The 20,094-nt window shown below is 32.0% G+C and overlaps 1 long non-coding RNA gene across 5 annotated transcripts; it reads right to left on the reverse strand.

The window, feature by feature from the left end:
- Positions 1 to 18,204: 18,204 nt before the first annotated feature.
- On the reverse strand, positions 18,205 to 19,718 carry LOC116931411. Of its 5 annotated transcripts, none has more exons than XR_006642657.1 (7): positions 19,585 to 19,718; positions 19,481 to 19,524; positions 19,328 to 19,416; positions 19,065 to 19,258; positions 18,841 to 18,994; positions 18,468 to 18,778; positions 18,205 to 18,237 (listed from the first exon to the last, which is right to left on the reverse strand). It is a non-coding gene; the product is annotated as an uncharacterized LOC116931411 (long non-coding RNA). The 5 variants fall into 5 exon arrangements; XR_006642655.1 differs by having other exon boundaries at positions 18,205 to 18,292; positions 18,364 to 18,778; XR_006642654.1 differs by lacking the exon at positions 18,205 to 18,237 and having other exon boundaries at positions 18,247 to 18,559; positions 18,648 to 18,778.
- Between the last annotated feature and the right edge of the window lie 376 nt (positions 19,719 to 20,094).

Raw genomic sequence — 20,094 nt, forward strand, 5'->3', positions numbered from 1 at the left:
GGGAAGGCTATACCCTTCCCACTTTTTCATTTTTGGCCAAATTTCAAATTTCTGCTTAAAATACATGAATTCGAATCAAAATTGAATGAAAATCACGAAAATCAGGTTTATTTTCCTATTGGTCTTATAGTTTTTGATTTAATCCTTAAAACCCTAAATTAAGTTGTTGCGCTAACAGCACTGTTTCGTTAATTTTTGAAACGGCTGGTTTAACGAGAAAACCAATTACTAAATCGAATTTCAATTTCGATTATTCTTGATTTTGATTTTGACAAAATTTTGCTTAAAATACATGAATTCGAATCAAAATTGAATGAAAATCACGAAAATCAGGTTTATTTTCCTATTGGTCTTATAGTTTTTGATTTAATCCTTAAAAACCCTAAATTAAGTTGTTGCGCTAACAGCACTGTTTCGTTAATTTTTGAAACGGCTGGTTTAACGAGAAAACAAATAAAAAAATGAAATCAGCGTTCAATTTCGATTATTCCGTGTGATTTTTGGAAATTTTCAAGAGATGTCGTTTTTGGTAGATTTTGACAAAAGTGGGAAGGCTATACCCTTCCCACTTTTTCATTTTTGGCCAAATTTCAAATTTTGCTTAAAATACATGAATTCGAATCAAAATTGAATGAAAATCACGAAAATCAGGTTTATTTTCCTATTGGTCTTATAGTTTTTGATTTAATCCTTAAAAACCCTAAATTAAGTTGTTGCGCTAACAGCACTGTTTCGTTAATTTTTGAAACGGCTGGTTTAACGAGAAAATCGAAATCAGCGTTCAATTTCGATTATTCCGTGTGATTTTTGGAGAATTTCAAGTGATGTCGTTTTTGGTAGATTTTGACAAAAGTGGGAAGGCTATACCCTTCCCACTTTTTCATTTTTGGCCAAATTTCAAATTTTGCTTAAAATACATGAATTCGAATCAAAATTGAATGAAAATCACGAAAATCAGGTTTATTTTCCTATTGGTCTTATAGTTTTTGATTTAATCCTTAAAAACCCTAAATTAAGTTGTTGCGCTAACAGCACTGTTTCGTTAATTTTTGAAACGGCTGGTTTAACGAGATTTTAACGGCTGGTTTAACGAGAAAACCAATTACTAAATCGAAATCAGCGTTCAATTTCGATTATTCCGTGTGATTTTTGGAGAATTTCAAGAGATGTCGTTTTTGGTAGATTTTGACAAAAGTTTTTTTTTTTGTGCCAAATTTCAAATTCTGGCTTAAAATACATGAATTCGAATCAAAATTGAATGAAAATCACGAAAATCAGGTTTATTTTCCTATTGGTCTTATAGTTTTTGATTTAATCCTTAAAAACCCTAAATTAAGTTGTTGCGCTAACAGCACTGTTTCGTTAATTTTTGAAACGGCTGGTTTAACGAGAGAAACCAATTACTAAATCGAAATCAGCGTTCAATTTCGATTATTCCGTGTGATTTTTGGAGAATTTCAAGAGATGTCGTTTTTGGTAGATTTTGACAAAAGTGGGAAGGCTATACCCTTCCCACTTTTTCATTTTTGGCCAAATTTCAAATTTTGCTTAAAATACATGAATTCGAATCAAAATTGAATGAAAATCACGAAAATCAGGTTTATTTTCCTATTGGTCTTATAGTTTTTGATTTAATCCTTAAAAACCCTAAATTAAGTTGTTGCGCTAACAGCACTGTTTCGTTAATTTTTGAAACGGCTGGTTTAACGAGAAAACCAATTAACTAAATCGAAATCAGCGTTCAATTTCGATTATTCCGTGTGATTTTTGGAGAATTTCAAGAGATGTCGTTTTTGGTAGATTTTGACAAAAGTGGGAAGGCTATACCCTTCCCACTTTTTCATTTTTGGCCAAATTTCAAATTCTGCTTAAAATACATGAATTCGAATCAAAATTGAATGAAAATCACGAAAATCAGGTTTATTTTCCTATTGGTCTTATAGTTTTTGATTTAATCCTTAAAAACCCTAAATTAAGTTGTTGCGCTAACAGCACTGTTTCGTTAATTTTTGAAACGGCTGGTTTAACGAGAAAACCAATTACTAAATCGAAATCAGCGTTCAATTTCGATTATTCCGTGTGATTTTTGGAGAATTTCAAGAGATGTCGTTTTTGGTAGATTTTGACAAAAGTGGGAAGGCTATACCCTTCCCACTTTTTCATTTTTGGCCAAATTTCAAATTCTGCTTAAAATACATGAATTCGAATCAAAATTGAATGAAAATCACGAAAATCAGGTTTATTTTCCTATTGGTCTTATAGTTTTTGATTTAATCCTTAAAAACCCTAAATTAAGTTGTTGCGCTAACAGCACTGTTTCGTTAATTTTTGAAACGGCTGGTTTAACGAGAAAACCAATTACTAAATCGAAATCAGCGTTCAATTTCGATTATTCCGTGTGATTTTTGGAGAATTTCAAGAGATGTCGTTTTTGGTAGATTTTGACAAAAGTGGGAAGGCTATACCCTTCCCACTTTTTCATTTTTGGCCAAATTTCAAATTTTGCTTAAAATACATGAATTCGAATCAAAATTGAATGAAAATCACGAAAATCAGGTTTATTTTCCTATTGGTCTTATAGTTTTTGATTTAATCCTTAAAAACCCTAAATTAAGTTGTTGCGCTAACAGCACTGTTTCGTTAATTTTTGAAACGGCTGGTTTAACGAGAAAACCAATTACTAAATCGAAATCAGCGTTCAATTTCGATTATTCCGTGTGATTTTTGGAGAATTTCAAGAGATGTCGTTTTTGGTAGATTTTGACAAAGTAGTGGGAAGGCTATACCCTTCCCACTTTTTCATTTTTGGCCAAATTTCAAATTTTGCTTAAAATACATGAATTCGAATCAAAATTGAATGAAAATCACGAAAATCAGGTTTATTTTCCTATTGGTCTTATAGTTTTTGATTTAATCCTTAAAAACCCTAAATTAAGTTGTTGCGCTAACAGCACTGTTTCGTTAATTTTTGAAACGGCTGGTTTAACGAGGAAAACCAATTACTAAATCGAAATCAGCGTTCAATTTCGATTATTCCGTGTGATTTTTGGAGAATTTCAAGAGATGTCGTTTTTGGTAGATTTTGACAAAAGTGGGAAGGCTATACCCTTCCCACTTTTTCATTTTTGGCCAAATTTCAAATTTTGCTTAAAATACATGAATTCGAATCAAAATTGAATGAAAATCACGAAAATCAGGTTTATTTTCCTATTGGTCTTATAGTTTTTGATTTAATCCTTAAAAACCCTAAATTAAGTTGTTGCGCTAACAGCACTGTTTCGTTAATTTTTGAAACGGCTGGTTTAACGAGAAAACCAATTAACTAAATCGAAATCAGCGTTCAATTTCGATTATTCCGTGTGATTTTTGGAGAATTTCAAGAGATGTCGTTTTTGGTAGATTTTGACAAAAGTGGGAAGGCTATACCCTTCCCACTTTTTCATTTTTGGCCAAATTTCAAATTCTGCTTAAAATACATGAATTCGAATCAAAATTGAATGAAAATCACGAAAATCAGGTTTATTTTCCTATTGGTCTTATAGTTTTTGATTTAATCCTTAAAAACCCTAAATTAAGTTGTTGCGCTAACAGCACTGTTTCGTTAATTTTTGAAACGGCTGGTTTAACGAGAAAACCAATTACTAAATCGAAATCAGCGTTCAATTTCGATTATTCCGTGTGATTTTTGGAGAATTTCAAGAGATGTCGTTTTTGGTAGATTTTGACAAAAGTGGGAAGGCTATACCCTTCCCACTTTTTCATTTTTGGCCAAATTTCAAATTTTGCTTAAAATACATGAATTCGAATCAAAATTGAATGAAAATCACGAAAATCAGGTTTATTTTCCTATTGGTCTTATAGTTTTTGATTTAATCCTTAAAAACCCTAAATTAAGTTGTTGCGCTAACAGCACTGTTTCGTTAATTTTTGAAACGGCTGGTTTAACGAGAAAACCAATAACTAAATCGAAATCAGCGTTCAATTTCGATTATTCCGTGTGATTTTTGGAGAATTTCAAGAGATGTCGTTTTTGGTAGATTTTGACAAAAGTGGGAAGGCTATACCCTTCCCACTTTTTCATTTTTGGCCAAATTTCAAATTCTGCTTAAAATACATGAATTCGAATCAAAATTGAATGAAAATCACGAAAATCAGGTTTATTTTCCTATTGGTCTTATAGTTTTTGATTTAATCCTTAAAAACCCTAAATTAAGTTGTTGCGCTAACAGCACTGTTTCGTTAATTTTTGAAACGGCTGGTTTAACGAGAAAACCAATTACTAAATCGAAATCAGCGTTCAATTTCGATTATTCCGTGTGATTTTTGGACAATTTCAAGAGATGTCGTTTTTGGTAGATTTTGACAAAAGTGGGAAAGGCAATACCCTTCCCACTTTTTCATTTTTGGATTTTTCCAAATTTCAAATTATTGCTTAAAATACATGAATTCGAATCAAAATTGAATGAAAATCACGAAAATCAGGTTTATTTTCCTATTGGTCTTATAATTTTTGATTTAATCCTTAAAAACCCTAAATTAAGTTGTTGCGCTAACAGCACTGTTTCGTTAATTTTTGAAACGGCTGGTTTAACGAGAAAACCAATTACTAAATCGAAATCAGCGTTCAATTTCGATTATTCCGTGTGATTTTTGGAGAATTTCAAGAGATGACGTTTTTGGTAGATTTTGACAAAAGTGGGAAGGCTATACCCTTCCCACTTTTTCATTTTTGGCCAAATTTCAAATTTTGCTTAAAATACATGAATTCGAATCAAAATTGAATGAAAATCACGAAAATCAGGTTTATTTTCCTATTGGTCTTATAGTTTTTGATTTAATCCTTAAAAACCCTAAATTAAGTTGTTGCGCTTACAGCACTGTTTCGTTAATTTTTGAAACGGCTGGTTTAACGAGAAAACCAATTACTAAATCGAAATCAGCGTTCAATTTCGATTATTCCGTGTGATTTTTGGAGAATTTCAAGAGATGTCGTTTTTGGTAGATTTTGACAAAAGTGGGAAGGCAATACCCTTCCCACTTTTTAATTTTTGGCCAAATTTCAAATTTTGCTTAAAATACAAGAATTTCGAATCAGAATTGAACTTGAAAATCACGAAAATCAGGTTTATTTTTCCTATTGGTCTTATAGTTTTTGATTTAATCCTTAAAAACCCTAAATTAAGTTGTTGCGCTAACAGCACTGTTTCGTTAATTTTTGAAACGGCTGGTTTAACGAGAAAACCAATAACTAAATCGAAATCAGCGTTCAATTTCGATTATTCCGTGTGATTTTTGGAGAATTTCAAGAGATGTCGTTTTTGGTAGATTTTGACAAAAGTGGGAAGGCTATACCCTTCCCACTTTTTCATTTTTGGCCAAATTTCAAATTCTGCTTAAAATACATGAATTCGAATCAAAATTGAATGAAAATCACGAAAATCAGGTTTATTTTCCTATTGGTCTTATAGTTTTTGATTTAATCCTTAAAAACCCTAAATTAAGTTGTTGCGCTAACAGCACTGTTTCGTTAATTTTTGAAACGGCTGGTTTAACGAGAAAACCAATTACTAAATCGAAATCAGCGTTCAATTTCGATTATTCCGTGTGATTTTTGGACAATTTCAAGAGATGTCGTTTTTGGTAGATTTTGACAAAAGTGGAAAGGCAATACCCTTCCCACTTTTTAATTTTTGGCCAAATTTCAAATTCTGCTTAAAATACATGAATTCGAATCAAAATTGAATGAAAATCACGAAAATCAGGTTTATTTTCCTATTGGTCTTATAGTTTTTGATTTAATCCCTAAAAACCCTAAATTAAGTTATTGCGCTAACAGCATTGTTTCGTTAATTTTTGAAACGGCTGGTTTAACGAGAAAACCAATTACTAAATCGAAATCAGCGTTCAATTTCGATTATTCCGTGTGATTTTTTGAGAATTTCAAGTGATGTCGTTTTTGGTAGATTTTGACAAAAGTGGGAAGGCTATACCCTTCCCACTTTTTCATTTTTGGCCAAATTTCAAATTTTGCTTAAAATACATGAATTCGAATCAAAATTGAATGAAAATCACGAATATCAGGTTTATTTTCCTATTGGTATTATAGTTTTTGATTTAATCCTTAAAAACCCTAAATTAAGTTGTTGCGCTAACAGCACTGTTTCGTTAATTTTTGAAACGGCTGGTTTAACGAGAAAACCAATTACTAAATCGAAATCAGCGTTCAATTTCGATTATTCCGTGTGATTTTTGGAGAATTTCAAGAGATGTCGTTTTTGGTAGATTTTGACAAGAAGTGGGAAGGCTATACCCCTTTTTCATTTTTGGCCAAATTTCAAATTTTGCTTAAAATACATGAATTCGAATCAAAATTGAATGAAAATCACGAAAATCAGGCTTATTTTCCTATTGGTCTTATAGTTTTTGATTTAATCCTTAAAAACCCTAAATTAAGTTGTTGCGCTAACAGCACTGTTTCGTTAATTTTTGAAACGGCTGGTTTAACGAGAAAACCAATAACTAAATCGAAATCAGCGTTCAATTTCGATTATTCCGTGTGATTTTTGGAGAATTTCAAGAGATGTCGTTTTTGGTAGATTTTGACAAAAGTGGGAAGGCTATACCCTTCCCACTTTTTCATTTTTGGCCAAATTTCAAATTTTGCTTAAAATACATGAATTCGAATCAAAATTGAATGAAAATCACGAAAATCAGGTTTATTTTCCTATTGGTCTTATAGTTTTTGATTTAATCCTTAAAAACCCTAAATTAAGTTGTTGCGCTAACAGCACTGTTTCGTTAATTTTTGAAACGGCTGGTTTAACGAGAAAACCAATTACTAAATCGAAATCAGCGTTCAATTTCGATTATTCCGTGTGATTTTTGGAGAATTTCAAGAGATGTCGTTTTTGGTAGATTTTGACAAAAGTGGGAAGGCTATACCCTTCCCACTTTTTCATTTTTGGCCAAATTTCAAATTTTGCTTAAAATACATGAATTCGAATCAAAATTGAATGAAAATCACGAAAATCAGGCTTATTTTCCTATTGGTCTTATAGTTTTTGATTTAATCCTTAAAAACCCTAAATTAAGTTGTTGCGCTAACAGCACTGTTTCGTTAATTTTTGAAACGGCTGGTTTAACGAGAAAACCAATAACTAAATCGAAATCAGCGTTCAATTTCGATTATTCCGTGTGATTTTTGGAGAATTTCAAGAGATGTCGTTTTTGGTAGATTTTGACAAAAGTGGGAAGGCTATACCCTTCCCACTTTTTCATTTTTGGCCAAATTTCAAATTCTGCTTAAAATACATGAATTCGAATCAAAATTGAATGAAAATCACGAAAATCAGGTTTATTTTCCTATTGGTCTTATAGTTTTTGATTTAATCCTTAAAAACCCTAAATTAAGTTGTTGCGCTAACAGCACTGTTTCGTTAATTTTTGAAACGGCTGGTTTAACGAGAAAACCAATTACTAAATCGAAATCAGCGTTCAATTTCGATTATTCCGTGTGATTTTTGGAGAATTTCAAGAGATGTCGTTTTTGGTAGATTTTGACAAAAGTGGGAAGGCTATACCCTTCCCACTTTTTCATTTTTGGCCAAATTTCAAATTTTGCTTAAAATACATGAATTCGAATCAAAATTGAATGAAAATCACGAAAATCAGGTTTATTTTCCTATTGGTCTTATAGTTTTTGATTTAATCCTTAAAAACCCTAAATTAAGTTGTTGCGCTAACAGCACTGTTTCGTTAATTTTTGAAACGGCTGGTTTAACGAGAAAACCAATTACTAAATCGAAATCAGCGTTCAATTTCGATTATTCCGTGTGATTTTTGGAGAATTTCAAGAGATGTCGTTTTTGGTAGATTTTGACAAAAGTGGGAAGGCTTATACCCTTCCCACTTTTTCATTTTTGGCCAAATTTCAAATTTTGCTTAAAATACATGAATTCGAATCAAAATTGAATGAAAATCACGAAAATCAGGTTTATTTTCCTATTGGTCTTATAGTTTTTGATTTAATCCTTAAAAACCCTAAATTAAGTTGTTGCGCTAACAGCACTGTTTCGTTAATTTTTGAAACGGCTGGTTTAACGAGAAAACCAATTACTAAATCGAAATCAGCGTTCAATTTCGATTATTCCGTGTGATTTTTGGAGAATTTCAAGTGATGTCGTTTTTGGTAGATTTTGACAAAAGTGGGAAGGCTTATACCCTTCCCACTTTTTCATTTTTGGCCAAATTTCAAATTTTGCTTAAAATACATGAATTCGAATCAAAATTGAATGAAAATCACGAAAATCAGGTTTATTTTCCTATTGGTCTTATAGTTTTTGATTTAATCCTTAAAAACCCTAAATTAAGTTGTTGCGCTAACAGTACTGTTTCGTTAATTTTTGAAACGGCTGGTTTAACGAGGAAACCAATTACTAAATCGAAATCAGCGTTCAATTTCGATTATTCCGTGTGATTTTTGGAGAATTTCAAGAGATGTCGTTTTTGGTAGATTTTGACAAAAGTGGGAAGGCTATACCCTTCCCACTTTTTCATTTTTGGCCAAATTTCAAATTTTGCTTAAAATACATGAATTCGAATCAAAATTGAATGAAAATCACGAAAATCAGGCTTATTTTCCTATTGGTCTAACAGTTTTTGATTTAATCCTTAAAAACCCTAAATTAAGTTGTTGCGCTAACAGCACTGTTTCGTTAATTTTTGAAACGGCTGGTTTAACGAGAAAACCAATAACTAAATCGAAATCAGCGTTCAATTTCGATTATTCCGTGTGATTTTTGGAGAATTTCAAGAGATGTCGTTTTTGGTAGATTTTGACAAAAGTGGGAAGGCTATACCCTTCCCACTTTTTCATTTTTGGCCAAATTTCAAATTTTGCTTAAAATACATGAATTCGAATCAAAATTGAATGAAAATCACGAAAATCAGGTTTATTTTCCTATTGGTCTTATAGTTTTTGATTTAATCCTTAAAAACCCTAAATTAAGTTGTTGCGCTAACAGCACTGTTTCGTTAATTTTTGAAACGGCTGGTTTAACGAGAAAACCAATTACTAAATCGAAATCAGCGTTCAATTTCGATTATTCCGTGTGATTTTTTGAGAATTTCAAGTGATGTCGTTTTTGGTAGATTTTGACAAAAGTGGGAAGGCTTATACCCTTCCCACTTTTTCATTTTTGGCCAAATTTCAAATTTTGCTTAAAATACATGAATTCGAATCAAAATTGAATGAAAATCACGAAAATCAGGTTTATTTTCCTATTGGTCTTATAGTTTTTGATTTAATCCTTAAAAACCCTAAATTAAGTTGTTGCGCTAACAGCACTGTTTCGTTAATTTTTGAAACGGCTGGTTTAACGAGAAAACCAATAACTAAATCGAAATCAGCATTCAATTTCGATTATTCCGTGTGATTTTTGGAGAATTTCAAAAGATGTCGTTTTTGGTAGATTTTGACAAAAGTGGGAAGGCTATACCCTTCCCACTTTTTCATTTTTGGCCAAATTTCAAATTCTGCTTAAAATACATGAATTCGAATCAAAATTGAATGAAAATCACGAAAATCAGGCTTATTTTCCTATTGGTCTTACAGTTTTTGATTTAATCCTTAAAAACCCTAAATTAAGTTGTTGCGCTAACAGCACTGTTTCGTTAATTTTTGAAACGGCTGGTTTAACGAGAAAACCAATAACTAAATCGAAATCAGCGTTCAATTTCGATTATTCCGTGTGATTTTTGGAGAATTTCAAGAGATGTCGTTTTTGGTAGATTTTGACAAAAGTGGGAAGGCTATACCCTTCCCACTTTTTCATTTTTGGCCAAATTTCAAATTTTGCTTAAAATACATGAATTCGAATCAAAATTGAATGAAAATCACGAAAATCAGGTTTATTTTCCTATTGGTCTTATAGTTTTTGATTTAATCCTTAAAAACCCTAAATTAAGTTGTTGCGCTAACAGCACTGTTTCGTTAATTTTTGAAACGGCTGGTTTAACGAGAAAACCAATTACTAAATCGAAATCAGCGTTCAATTTCGATTATTCCGTGTGATTTTTTGAGAATTTCAAGTGATGTCGTTTTTGGTAGATTTTGACAAAAGTGGGAAGGCTTATACCCTTCCCACTTTTTCATTTTTGGCCAAATTTCAAATTTTGCTTAAAATACATGAATTCGAATCAAAATTGAATGAAAATCACGAAAATCAGGTTTATTTTCCTATTGGTCTTATAGTTTTTGATTTAATCCTTAAAAACCCTAAATTAAGTTGTTGCGCTAACAGCACTGTTTCGTTAATTTTTGAAACGGCTGGTTTAACGAGAAAACCAATAACTAAATCGAAATCAGCGTTCAATTTCGATTATTCCGTGTGATTTTTGGAGAATTTCAAGAGATGTCGTTTTTGGTAGATTTTGACAAAAGTGGGAAGGCTATACCCTTCCCACTTTTTCATTTTTGGCCAAATTTCAAATTCTGCTTAAAATACATGAATTCGAATCAAAATTGAATGAAAATCACGAAAATCAGGTTTATTTTCCTATTGGTCTTATAGTTTTTGATTTAATCCTTAAAAACCCTAAATTAAGTTGTTGCGCTAACAGCACTGATTCGTTAATTTTTGAAACGGCTGGTTTAACGAGAAAACCAATTACGAAATCGAAATCAGCGTTCAATTTCGATTATTCCGTGTGATTTTTTGAGAATTTCAAGTGATGTCGTTTTTGGTAGATTTTGATAAAAAGTGGGAAGGCTATACCCTTCCCACTTTTTCATTTTTGGCCAAATTTCAAATTTTGCTTAAAATACATGAATTCGAATCAAAATTGAATGAAAATCACGAAAATCAGGTTTATTTTCCTATTGGTCTTAGAGTTTTTGATTTAATCCTTAAAAACCCTAAATTAAGTTGTTGCGCTAACAGCACTGTTTCGTTAATTTTTGAAACGGCTGGTTTAACGAGGAAACCAATTACTAAATCGAAATCAGCGTTCAATTTCGATTATTCCGTGTGATTTTTGGAGAATTTCAAGAGATGTCGTTTTTGGTAGATTTTGACAAAAGTGGGAAGGCTATACCCTTCCCACTTTTTCATTTTTGGCCAAATTTCAAATTTTGCTTAAAATACATGAATTCGAATCAAAATTGAATGAAAATCACGAAAATCAGGTTTATTTTCCTATTGGTCTTATAGTTTTTGATTTAATCCTTAAAAACCCTAAATTAAGTTGTTGCGCTAACAGCACTGTTTCGTTAATTTTTGAAACGGCTGGTTTAACGAGAAAACCAATTACTAAATCGAAATCAGCGTTCAATTTCGATTATTCCGTGTGATTTTTTGAGAATTTCAAGTGATGTCGTTTTTGGTAGATTTTGACAAAAGTGGGAAGGCTTATACCCTTCCCACTTTTTCATTTTTGGCCAAATTTCAAATTTTGCTTAAAATACATGAATTCGAATCAAAATTGAATGAAAATCACGAAAATCAGGTTTATTTTCCTATTGGTCTTATAGTTTTTGATTTAACCCTTAAAAACCCTAAATTAAGTTGTTGCGCTAACAGTACTGTTTCGTTAATTTTTGAAACGGCTGGTTTAACGAGGAAACCAATTACTAAATCGAAATCAGCGTTCAATTTCGATTATTCCGTGTGATTTTTGGAGAATTTCAAGAGATGTCGTTTTTGGTAGATTTTGACAAAAGTGGGAAGGCTATACCCTTCCCACTTTTTCATTTTTGGCCAAATTTCAAATTTTGCTTAAAATACATGAATTCGAATCAAAATTGAATGAAAATCACGAAAATCAGGCTTATTTTCCTATTGGTCTTACAGTTTTTGATTTAATCCTTAAAAACCCTAAATTAAGTTGTTGCGCTAACAGCACTGTTTCGTTAATTTTTGAAACGGCTGGTTTAACGAGAAAACCAATAACTAAATCGAAATCAGCGTTCAATTTCGATTATTCCGTGTGATTTTTGGAGAATTTCAAGAGATGTCGTTTTTGGTAGATTTTGACAAAAGTGGGAAGGCTATACCCTTCCCACTTTTTCATTTTTGGCCAAATTTCAAATTTTGCTTAAAATACATGAATTCGAATCAAAATTGAATGAAAATCACGAAAATCAGGTTTATTTTCCTATTGGTCTTATAGTTTTTGATTTAATCCTTAAAAACCCTAAATTAAGTTGTTGCGCTAACAGCACTGTTTCGTTAATTTTTGAAACGGCTGGTTTAACGAGAAAACCAATAACTAAATCGAAATCAGCGTTCAATTTCGATTATTCCGTGTGATTTTTGGAGAATTTCAAGAGATGTCGTTTTTGGTAGATTTTGACAAAAGTGGGAAGGCTATACCCTTCCCACTTTTTCATTTTTGGCCAAATTTCAAATTTTGCTTAAAATACATGAATTCGAATCAAAATTGAATGAAAATCACGAAAATCAGGTTTATTTTCCTATTGGTCTTATAGTTTTTGATTTAATCCTTAAAAACCCTAAATTAAGTTGTTGCGCTAACAGCACTGTTTCGTTAATTTTTGAAACGGCTGGTTTAACGAGAAAACCAATTACTAAATTGAAATCAGCGTTCAATTTCGATTATTCCGTGTGATTTTTTGAGAATTTCAAGTGATGTCGTTTTTGGTAGATTTTGACAAAAGTGGGAAGGCTTATACCCTTCCCACTTTTTCATTTTTGGCCAAATTTCAAATTTTGCTTAAAATACATGAATTCGAATCAAAATTGAATGAAAATCACGAAAATCAGGTTTATTTTCCTATTGGTCTTATAGTTTTTGATTTAATCCTTAAAAACCCTAAATTAAGTTGTTGCGCTAACAGCACTGTTTCGTTAATTTTTGAAACGGCTGGTTTAACGAGAAAACCAATAACTAAATCGAAATCAGCGTTCAATTTCGATTATTCCGTGTGATTTTTGGAGAATTTCAAGAGATGTCGTTTTTGGTAGATTTTGACAAAAGTGGGAAGGCTATACCCTTCCCACTTTTTCATTTTTGGCCAAATTTCAAATTCTGCTTAAAATACATGAATTCGAATCAAAATTGAATGAAAATCACGAAAATCAGGTTTATTTTCCTATTGGTCTTATAGTTTTTGATTTAATCCTTAAAAACCCTAAATTAAGTTGTTGCGCTAACAGCACTGATTCGTTAATTTTTGAAACGGCTGGTTTAACGAGAAAACCAATTACGAAATCGAAATCAGCGTTCAATTTCGATTATTCCGTGTGATTTTTTGAGAATTTCAAGTGATGTCGTTTTTGGTAGATTTTGACAAAAGTGGGAAGGCTATACCCTTCCCACTTTTTCATTTTTGGCCAAATTTCAAATTTTGCTTAAAATACATGAATTCGAATCAAAATTGAATGAAAATCACGAAAATCAGGTTTATTTTCCTATTGGTCTTAGAGTTTTTGATTTAATCCTTAAAAACCCTAAATTAAGTTGTTGCGCTAACAGCACTGTTTCGTTAATTTTTGAAACGGCTGGTTTAACGAGGAAACCAATTACTAAATCGAAATCAACGTTCAATTTCGATTATTCCGTGTGATTTTTGGAGAATTTCAAGAGATGTCGTTTTTGGTAGATTTTGACAAAAGTGGGAAGGCTATACCCTTCCCACTTTTTCATTTTTGGCCAAATTTCAAATTTTGCTTAAAATACATGAATTCGAATCAAAATTGAATGAAAATCACGAAAATCAGGTTTATTTTCCTATTGGTCTTATAGTTTTTGATTTAATCCTTAAAAACCCTAAATTAAGTTGTTGCGCTAACAGCACTGTTTCGTTAATTTTTGAAACGGCTGGTTTAACGAGAAAACCAATTACTAAATCGAAATCAGCGTTCAATTTCGATTATTCCGTGTGATTTTTTGAGAATTTCAAGTGATGTCGTTTTTGGTAGATTTTGACAAAAGTGGGAAGGCTTATACCCTTCCCACTTTTTCATTTTTGGCCAAATTTCAAATTTTGCTTAAAATACATGAATTCGAATCAAAATTGAATGAAAATCACGAAAATCAGGTTTATTTTCCTATTGGTCTTATAGTTTTTGATTTAACCCTTAAAAACCCTAAATTAAGTTGTTGCGCTAACAGTACTGTTTCGTTAATTTTTGAAACGGCTGGTTTAACGAGGAAACCAATTACTAAATCGAAATCAGCGTTCAATTTCGATTATTCCGTGTGATTTTTGGAGAATTTCAAGAGATGTCGTTTTTGGTAGATTTTGACAAAAGTGGGAAGGCTATACCCTTCCCACTTTTTCATTTTTGGCCAAATTTCAAATTTTGCTTAAAATACATGAATTCGAATCAAAATTGAATGAAAATCACGAAAATCAGGCTTATTTTCCTATTGGTCTTACAGTTTTTGATTTAATCCTTAAAAACCCTAAATTAAGTTGTTGCGCTAACAGCACTGTTTCGTTAATTTTTGAAACGGCTGGTTTAACGAGAAAACCAATAACTAAATCGAAATCAGCGTTCAATTTCGATTATTCCGTGTGATTTTTGGAGAATTTCAAGAGATGTCGTTTTTGGTAGATTTTGACAAAAGTGGGAAGGCTATACCCTTCCCACTTTTTCATTTTTGGCCAAATTTCAAATTTTGCTTAAAATACATGAATTCGAATCAAAATTGAATGAAAATCACGAAAATCAGGTTTATTTTCCTATTGGTCTTATAGTTTTTGATTTAATCCTTAAAAACCCTAAATTAAGTTGTTGCGCTAACAGCACTGTTTCGTTAATTTTTGAAACGGCTGGTTTAACGAGAAAACCAATAACTAAATCGAAATCAGCGTTCAATTTCGATTATTCCGTGTGATTTTTGGAGAATTTCAAGAGATGTCGTTTTTGGTAGATTTTGACAAAAGTGGGAAGGCTATACCCTTCCCACTTTTTCATTTTTGGCCAAATTTCAAATTCTGCTTAAAATACATGAATTCGAATCAAAATTGAATGAAAATCACGAAAATCAGGTTTATTTTCCTATTGGTCTTATAGTTTTTGATTTAATCCTTAAAAACCCTAAATTAAGTTGTTGCGCTAACAGCACTGATTCGTTAATTTTTGAAACGGCTGGTTTAACGAGAAAACCAATTACTAAATCGAAATCAGCGTTCAATTTCGATTATTCCGTGTGATTTTTTGAGAATTTCAAGTGATGTCGTTTTTGGTAGATTTTGACAAAAGTGGGAAGGCTATACCCTTCCCACTTTTTCATTTTTGGCCAAATTTCAAATTTTGCTTAAAATACATGAATTCGAATCAAAATTGAATGAAAATCACGAAAATCAGGTTTATTTTCCTATTGGTCTTATAGTTTTTGATTTAATCCTTAAAAACCCTAAATTAAGTTGTTGCGCTAACAGCACTGTTTCGTTAATTTTTGAAACGGCTGGTTTAACGAGGAAACCAATTACTAAATCGAAATCAGCGTTCAATTTCGATTATTCCGTGTGATTTTTGGAGAATTTCAAGAGATGTCGTTTTTGGTAGATTTTGACAAAAGTAGGAAGGCTATACCCTTCCCACTTTTTCATTTTTGGCCAAATTTCAAATTTTGCTTAAAATACATGAATTCGAATCAAAATTGAATGAAAATCACGAAAATCAGGTTTATTTTCCTATTGGTCTTATAGTTTTTGATTTAATCCTTAAAAACCCTAAATTAAGTTGTTGCGCTAACAGCACTGTTTCGTTAATTTTTGAAACGGCTGGTTTAACGAGAAAACCAATTACTAAATCGAAATCAGCGTTCAATTTCGATTATTCCGTGTGATTTTTTGAGAATTTCAAGTGATGTCGTTTTTGGTAGATTTTGACAAAAGTGGGAAGGCTATACCCTTTGAAACGGCTGGTTTAACGAGAAAACCAATTACTAAATCGAAATCAGCGTTCAATTTCGATTATTCCGTGTGATTTTTGGAGAATTTCAAGAGATGTCGTTTTTGGTAGATTTTGACAAAAGTGGGAAGGCTATACCCTTCCCACTTTTTCATTTTTGGCCAAATTTCAAATTTTGCTTAAAATACATGAATTCGAATCAAAATTGAATGAAAATCACGAAAATCAGGCTTATTTTCCTATTGGTCTTACAGTTCTTGATTTAATCCTTAAAAACCCTAAATTAAGTTGTTGCGCTAACAGCACTGTTTCGTTAATTTTTGAAACGGCTGGTTTAACGAGAAAACCAATTACTAAATCGAAATCAGCGTTCAATTTCGATTATTCCGTGTGATTTTTGGAGAATTTCAAGAGATGTCGTTTTTGGTAGATTTTGACAAAAGTGGGAAGGCTATACCCTTCCCACTTTTTCATTTTTGGCCAAATTTCAAATTTTGCTTAAAATACATGAATTCGAATCAAAATTGAATGAAAATCACGAAAATCAGGTTTATTTTCCTATTGGTCTTATAGTTTTTGATTTAATCCTTAAAAACCCTAAATTAAGTTGTTGCGCTAACAGCACTGTTTCGTTAATTTTTGAAACGGCTGGTTTAACGAGAAAACCAATTACTAAATCGAAATCAGCGTTCAATTTCGATTATTCCGTGTGATTTTTGGAGAATTTCAAGAGATGACGTTTTTGGTAGATTTTGACAAAAGTGGGAAGGCTATACCCTTCCCACTTTTTCATTTTTGGCCAAATTTCAAATTTTGCTTAAAATACATGAATTCGAATCAAAATTGAATGAAAATCACGAAAATCAGGCTTATTTTCCTATTGGTCTTATAGTTTTTGATTTAATCCTTAAAAACCCTAAATTAAGTTGTTGCGCTAACAGCACTGTTTCGTTAATTTTTGAAACGGCTGGTTTAACGAGAAAACCAATAACTAAATCGAAATCAGCGTTCAATTTCGATTATTCCGTGTGATTTTTGGAGAATTTCAAGAGATGTCGTTTTTGGTAGATTTTGACAAAAGTGGGAAGGCTATACCCTTCCCACTTTTTCATTTTTGCCAAATTTCAAATTTTGCTTAAAATACATGAATTTGAATAAAAATAAAATGAAAATCACGAAAATCAGGCTTATTTTCCTATTGGTCTGTTTTTGATTTAATCCTTAAAAACCCTAAATTAAGTTGTTGCGCTAACAGCACTGTTTCGTTAATTTTTGAAACGGCTGGTTTAACGAGAAAACCAATAACTAAATCGAAATCAGCGTTCAATTTCGATTATTCCGTGTGATTTTTGGAGAATTTCAAGAGATGTCGTTTTTGGTAGATTTTGACAAAAGTGGGAAGGCTATACCCTTCCCACTTTTTCATTTTTGGCCAAATTTCAAATTTTGCTTAAAATACATGAATTCGAATCAAAATTGAATGAAAATCACGAAAATCAGGCTTATTTTCCTATTGGTCTTATAGTTTTTGATTTAATCCTTAAAAACCCTAAATTAAGTTGTTGCGCTAACAGCACTGTTTCGTTAATTTTTGAAACGGCTGGTTTAACGAGAAAACCAATAACTAAATCGAAATCAGCGTTCAATTTCGATTATTCCGTGTGATTTTTGGAGAATTTCAAGAGATGTCGTTTTTGGTAGATTTTGACAAAAGTGGGAAGGCTATACCCTTCCCACTTTTTCATTTTTGGCCAAATTTCAAATTCTGCTTAAAATACATGAATTCGAATCAAAATTGAATGAAAATCACGAAAATCAGGTTTATTTTCCTATTGGTCTTATAGTTTTTGATTTAATCCTTAAAAACCCTAAATTAAGTTGTTGCGCTAACAGCACGGTTTCGTTAATTTTTGAAACGGCTGGTTTAACGAGAAAACCAATAACTAAATCGAAATCAGCGTTCAATTTCGATTATTCCGTGTGATTTTTGGAGAATTTCAAGAGATGTCGTTTTTGGTAGATTTTGACAAAAGTGGGAAGGCTATACCCTTCCCACTTTTTCATTTTTGGCCAAATTTCAAATTTTGCTTAAAATACATGAATTCGAATCAAAATTGAATGAAAATCACGAAAATCAGGTTTATTTTCCTATTGGTCTTATAGTTTTTGATTTAATCCTTAAAAACCCTAAATTAAGTTGTTGCGCTAACAGCACTGTTTCGTTAATTTTTGAAACGGGTGGTTTAACGAGTAAACCAATAACTAAATCGAAATCAGCGTTCAATTATAATAATAGTTCAATTATAATAATATTCAATAATTATCAATAGTTATATGCAGTTCCTAATGAGTTCTAGGCCAATAATCACGTCAGAAAAAAAAAAAAAAACCTAAAAATGATTGAACTCCTAGACGAAAACAACCTTTTGTTTAACATTCAGCTCTTTCAGAGTTACCCGTGCTTCGTTTTGCTACTAACAAATTAGTTCTAATTCCTTCTAATTCTTTTTTTCTTCTTTTCTTCATCTGGTATTAAGCCACATTTTTGAACCCGTTAGCGCAAAACCTAGACAATACCTTTACCTGGTATTGTTGTCGCCAATTTCAGCCCGCACTGGTCACTGCAGTATTTAGTTTCTGGACGCAAAGTCTCTTATGGTCCGTAATTGGATGACCTAAAATCGTCTCGAGGTAAAATGTGTCGAGGTAATCAAATTAAATTTGACTATTTTTCTTTGCGTGCGTGATTATCTGCCGAAATACCTTTTGCTTGTTCCGTCTGGAGATTTTTTTATCTCACTTTCACCTCTCTAATCTGTAGACGAGGTTATTCTCTTTCGGCGACGGTGCTCCCAAAGAGTAGTAGAGGAATGATGTCTTCATTTTTCCTTTTCCTGGTGTCAAAATAAATTCAAGAAACGAAGAATGTTTAGCCAATGGCAATCTATGTGTGTACCTTTGTGTTAGTTGAATGTTGAGATGGCTTACTAACTGGAACAGAGGATTTTCTTTTCGCAGGCCCAGCTCCCATCATCATCGGTATAGTTTGCTTCACTGAAGATCGGTTTTAGAACTATATCCTCTTTTTTCACTACTGTTTCAATCTTTTTCTGGTAAATGAGATTCAGTTAACAAAAAAGGGAAATTTTTTTATAAGAAAAAATTTAATATAAAAGATACCTCCGGGGCAAAAGTGGGACAAACTCGATACTGGTACTGGTGACGTTGTTTTCCTCGACTAGAGTCATACTTATTGGAATTATTTACACATTAACAAGCAATCCATTCACCACTGTGGGGGTATTTTGAGGTAGATTCCTATTTTATTTCTGTCATTTTTTCTTTTCTTCCTTCCCGACCTGTTCCAGTTATCTCTGTTTTTATTTGATAGTTTAGCTGGTTCCTTTGCAAGCAGTTCTGTTATTGTTCAAATTTGTTATTACTTATTTGAACAGCAAATGCCTGAAGATTTAGATTTTGTGAAAAGAACTTTTTCTCTTTCCAAATAAGCAGGAATCCTTCTCACGAATATCTATACAAATTCAAATGATACACATTATTTTAAAAAAATTATTTTGCTCTACACAAATTACAACCTATGCAATCTCCATGGCAGCATTTCCCACAGTATTCACAGCCCCTGTTTGAAAGTATAAAATATTTTGTTACCTGAGAAGTAATTAACAAGGTTTTCACATACTTGCATAATAAATCTGCTGGAAATTGAGTTGTGGCAGATGCAGTAAACTTCCAGGCTACATTCATGTCATTTCATCAAGTTGATTTTGGATTGCCTCTCAGATAATGTGCTTTTCTTTGCTAAGTAATCCTTCTATTCAAATTTATCAATGAATTAATCAAAATTGATATGGAATCACCTCATGGTGGAAGCTGTATCATAAAGCCAGAATCGTTCAACATATGCTTAACGACATTCCCAGGAAAGTGGTTGAAAAGCTTTCGAATTGTTACAATCAAAATGTTATCTTTGCCATTCACAAATCTTTTGTATCAACTGAGATGAAATAAAGTAAAATTCATTCAAGGATACTTCAATGCGATGGAGCTTCAGTGTCACGAGTTTTCTTATCTTGTCTTGTGGAGAATCTGGCGATGGGTTGCAAGCATAGCCTACGCCCATTACTTGTTCTACTCCTAACTAACTACGGCCCAAAATCGGAGCACTCCTTTGTGTCCTCGACGAAATTGA

Source organism: Daphnia magna, linkage group LG1 (assembly GCF_020631705.1).
Source record: "Daphnia magna isolate NIES linkage group LG1, ASM2063170v1.1, whole genome shotgun sequence".
In the NCBI taxonomy this organism is placed as follows: Eukaryota; Metazoa; Arthropoda; class Branchiopoda; order Diplostraca; family Daphniidae; genus Daphnia; species Daphnia magna.